The sequence below is a fragment of the Belonocnema kinseyi genome, chromosome 6 (genome assembly GCF_010883055.1).
Source record: "Belonocnema kinseyi isolate 2016_QV_RU_SX_M_011 chromosome 6, B_treatae_v1, whole genome shotgun sequence".
Classification (NCBI taxonomy): domain Eukaryota; kingdom Metazoa; phylum Arthropoda; class Insecta; order Hymenoptera; family Cynipidae; genus Belonocnema; species Belonocnema kinseyi.
In genome coordinates, this window is record NC_046662.1 from 133,283,706 (window position 1) to 133,287,893 (window position 4,188).

General features: G+C 29.3%; 1 protein-coding gene across 1 annotated transcript in view; it reads right to left on the minus strand.

Annotated features, from left to right (window-relative positions):
- LOC117175704 (serine/threonine-protein kinase minibrain) overlaps window positions 1-4,188 on the minus strand; it is a 349,640-nt gene that overhangs the window by 150,803 nt on the left and 194,649 nt on the right. The gene's annotated exons all lie outside the window — the stretch shown is intronic.

Sequence of the window (4,188 nt, forward strand, 5' to 3'; positions counted from 1 at the left end):
CCTTCGTAGGCTCATTATGTTTTTATAATTTTCTAGGATATGCTTAGTTTTTAGCCAAATTCTTTTAAATTTATCGAAATAATTGGCAAATATCCAAAAATGCCCCTTAATTTCGTTCAAATCCCTGGTTAAAGGTATTACAACAGATTTCTAAAAGATTTCACAACTTTGTCAAAGAATAGATCGGGTTTTGTAAACATCTCTAAAAGTTTCACAAAGAATTCAATTTTGCTACAATGTTCCAAACGTTTTTATATATAAAAAATATCGTGTTTTGTATCAAATGTATTAGGATGAAACAAATAATCCGAAAATATATCATTCAAAAAATCTGCTTTCGTCCTGAGATAAGGCGTTTCCGATTTATAAAATGTTTTATCTTCATGCATGAATTTACAAATATACATACATGAATATCGTAGGGGTGAATTATAAAACTCAATGTGTTATCATCATATGAGTTTATATAAGTATTATTACTGACTTATTTGTTACTTAGTACTTATTATACATTAAAATTAGACGCCAGAAAATTTTACAATTCTAATTTAAAATATAAAAGATGAAATTAGTGTTAAATACTTTCAACTTCAAATGAATTAAAAATATGCACACCTTTTCAACTTTCTATTGCATATATTCTGTTATAATTGGCAGAATATATTAAAAACATAGCATACTAATACAGTGAACCCAAATCTTTGAAAAAGTAAAAAGATGGTCGTGTTTTATATCAAATTAATCAGAAATAGAAAACAAAAAATGATACATAATTATATTTTCACTTTAGGTATACATTAAAGAACGCTAATTAACATTAGCGCATCAGGGTTGCAGAAAAATTCTCCGAATGCTTCTGCGAGCTGTTCTCCCTGCTAGCGCACATATGTCGCATTTCTCGGAAAAGCCGAGGCGAGAAACGAGGAAGGACACCACGAGACGAGGAAGAATGAGACAAGGCGAAACGAGACGAGACAACACTAAATTTGAGTCCAATAGAAAAACGCAACTATCGCAAGCAAATGAAAATAGTAGGAGTATGTTTTAATACATTTTAATAAATTAAAATAGTCGAATTAGTTCAAAATTACGGTGAAGTACTAATTTTATTTGTTTTAATTAATTAATGTATATTTAAATGTAAGCGTACTATTACATATTACTTAACTATATGCCATAAAGTTTTCGGAGAAGCAAATAACGAAAAACAGAAAAAAGCTACTAATTTTATTTTTAATGTTTCTAGAAAAAAATAACAAGTGTACATATTTTTGGCCACGGCTCGGTGAAAAATGAAGCTTTTTAGCTTGCTAGTACAATTTTAAAGGTTATACTTTGCCAAAAAAAAATGGCATTTTATCAGATTTTAAATACTATTTTCATTGATTTCAAATGTGTTTAAAATGAAAAGACTCGTCAATTTCTAATATTTTTGGTGAGTTCTAGTGAAATTCTGTAGTCTTCTGCATTAAGTTATTTTTTTTTATTATTAGGGAAATGTGGGCAGTATTATAGAATACAAATTTTATCAGAAAAGAAGCATAAAAATGTATAAATTTATCAAGTACAAAACTAATTTTCCGCTCTTCGCAGCATAACCATTTAATACGCTTGCGATACACTGTCACTAACACTTCTGCCAGTATATCTGGCATTACAATAAGATTTGATCAGACAGGAGGCTCTCAACTACTCTACAAGGCGTGAAATTGTAAATATTTTTGTTTGTCATTGAGAAAGTTTCTCTGAATATATATTTATTGGTTAATTGCAGATTTTAAGCACTGTCATTAATTCTATAAAAAATCTTTTGTTATAAGTTTGAAAGTAAAGTAAACATTTTAAATAGCTGTTTTTAATGGCCGATTTTATTGATAAAATTTAGACCTACAGGTGTATTAGGGTGTTCCAAAAAACGCTTTTCGATCTACAGGGCAAACCACCCCACCCCTCTCCAAAAGTTTCCATTTCCGGAGGAAGAAAATCCGTATTTTTTTTCAAATTTCGAATATTAACACGTGCCACCGGACCCTTCAAGATCTCATTGAATGATTATGAGGAAATTTTGTATTTTCGAAAAATTGAACTCATGTTCCAGAGGTTCATCGCAACGCGCCAAGTTTTTTAGAGGTTTAAGAGGAGTGTCTGCCAAATAAAACCATACTGCTAACTTTCATTTCCAACCCACCCCCACCTTCGCCGCAATGCCAAAAGAATGTCCCTATAGTAAAAAACTAAAGTCTTACGTGTTATTATTACTTTTTAGCAATTTCCGTCGTCTTTCTCATACAAATAATTACTAATAGACAATTTAAATATGTACCATGACGTATTAAACAATTTTCAATAGTTTAAACAAACGTAAATTACTTAAAAAATTCTTTATTCCCCAAAAATGTAAAAAATAAACGTATTTTCTGATTGAAATTTACTTGTTTGTCATTGTTTGAAGTAGTCAATTAAAAAAAATATATTATGTAATTATTTAATCAATTAATTATTGTTTATTTTTGAAATTTCTGAAAATTGAGCCAGAGATTTCCACTTTTTTCAAATTGGCATCCTATGCTACTTCTTGTTGAATAATTACATAATTTTGATACATTTCTTTTAATGTTTAATACACTTATATTTGTTTGAATAATATTTATTTGCTCAAGCCGTTTTTCTTCGATAACTAAAAAATGAAATAAAATAGAACACATACAATTGAAGGGCGGAACCACTAAAATGAGTAAGCACTATTTTTTTGAAAATGAGCTTTTTGCATTTTTGAATAGTCTAAATATGGGCCCTCCCTACCGCGTTGCAGGAATGGTAAATTTGTGGATATTAATTTTTTTTATTGATTTTTGAAATCACAATGTTTGATGCTTAATATAACAAAACGCAAACGTATTTTCGAAACCGTGCAAAATTTCGAAAATGGCGCTTACTCCCTTTAGTTTTTCCACCCTTCAATTCTGTTTCTGGTTGTATAGTGTATGGAAAAAACAAATTGACCACTTTTTAATTGTTTACAAAATATAATCTGTTTAAATAATTACTTTTTCAAGAATAATTTTCAACTCGTAATTAATTGTATGTCTTCTATTTTATTTCATTTTTTTAGTTTTAGAAAAATAACTGCTTGAGCACATACAAATTGTTTAAACAAATCGAAATTTATTGAACATTAGAATAAATGCATCAAAATTATGTAAATATGCAAAAAAAAGTAGCATAGGATACCAGTTTGAAAAAGTTGACTTCTTTGGCTCAATTTTTAGAAATTTTTAAAATAAGCAATAATTAATTTTTTAAATAATTACATGTTTTTAGAAAAATTTACTACTCCAAACAATTAAAAAACATTGCATTAAAAAAAAATACATATTCACATTGTCCATTAGTAATTATTTGTATGAAAAAGACGGCGGAAATTGCAAAAAAGTAACAATAATTCGTAAAAATGTAGTTTTTAAATTTTAGGGTCACATTTGGGGCGCTGCAGGTAGGGTGGGGGTGGGTTAGAAATGAAAGTTATTATTATGTTTTTATTTCTTTGATACTCCCCTTAAGTTCATAAAAAATTGGCGAGTTTCAATAAAACCCTGGAACATGAGTAAAATTATTCGAAAAATAGGCTTGCCCTATAGAGTGAAAAAAACGGTTGCAATGCATTTTTGGAGCACCTTAGGGTATATATATATATATATATATATATAAAATTATTACTGTAGGTCGGCTCTCATGTGAAGAACACCTTGGTTTCCTTATGGTTTTTGATATGTTTACAATTTTTTGTAGTCTTTATTTTTATTGCCATGAAAAAGGTATTGAGTGAGCATTAAAATGCTGTAACAATTTTAGTTGATATTTTTGGTTTAACATTAAAAAATATAGAAATAAAGAAAGTCATAAAGTTGCCTTGAAGTTTTGACCACGGTATTTGCGTGTATGTTTGTTCAAATTAAGTTTTTGATTATAGGAGTTCAAAATTTGTTGAAATTTTTCAGAATTTTGTTATCAAACTAGACAAGAACTGTACAGGTACATGTAACCTGCTGAACGAGATCAAACCTAGTAACTTTGACATCTACGGCGCTGGCCTAAGTACATTTGAGGACTACAGCGCATTATTTGTGAATCGCAATGCTCGTGGTAGTGGCGGACTGGCATGGATTGTCAAGCTGGAAATCCTAGCTG